The sequence below is a fragment of the Petaurus breviceps genome, unplaced genomic scaffold (genome assembly GCF_028583685.1).
Source record: "Petaurus breviceps papuanus isolate PSGF00001 unplaced genomic scaffold, PetGlider_PUasm1.0 126, whole genome shotgun sequence".
In the NCBI taxonomy this organism is placed as follows: Eukaryota; Metazoa; Chordata; class Mammalia; order Diprotodontia; family Petauridae; genus Petaurus; species Petaurus breviceps.
In genome coordinates, this window is record NW_027185655.1 from 63198960 (window position 1) to 63199423 (window position 464).

Genomic DNA, 464 nt, shown 5'->3' on the forward strand with positions numbered 1-464 from the left:
CTCTCTCTCTCTCTCTCTCTCTCTCTCTCTCTCTCTCTCTCTCTCTCCCTCTTTCTTTCTCTCTCTCTCTTTATCTGTTTCTCATCTTCCATCTTCCCTTTCTCCCTTTCTTTGTCTTTCTTGATCAATAAATCTGATTTTATTTTAAATCAGATTACTACTTCCATTTTATGGAATCCTGATAAAGCTGCCCCCAACCCCAATATTCTAACTTCATTATAGGCCTGGCCCCACTGAACAACAGGCTCATTTTACCTACTAACCCCCTGCCAATATCCTAACTTTTTTGTTTAACCCTCACTGCTCACTGGAGCCACAACATCAGCTTAAAAAAAAAACTAGAGGAGAGGATTCTGGGATGTTGGTGGAATAGGTTAGAACACTCCAAGTTCTCAAGATCTTACCCCATAAAAGAGTTGATAGCTTTTTAGGGAGAGCAAGGTATGGGCAGATATAAATAAGAA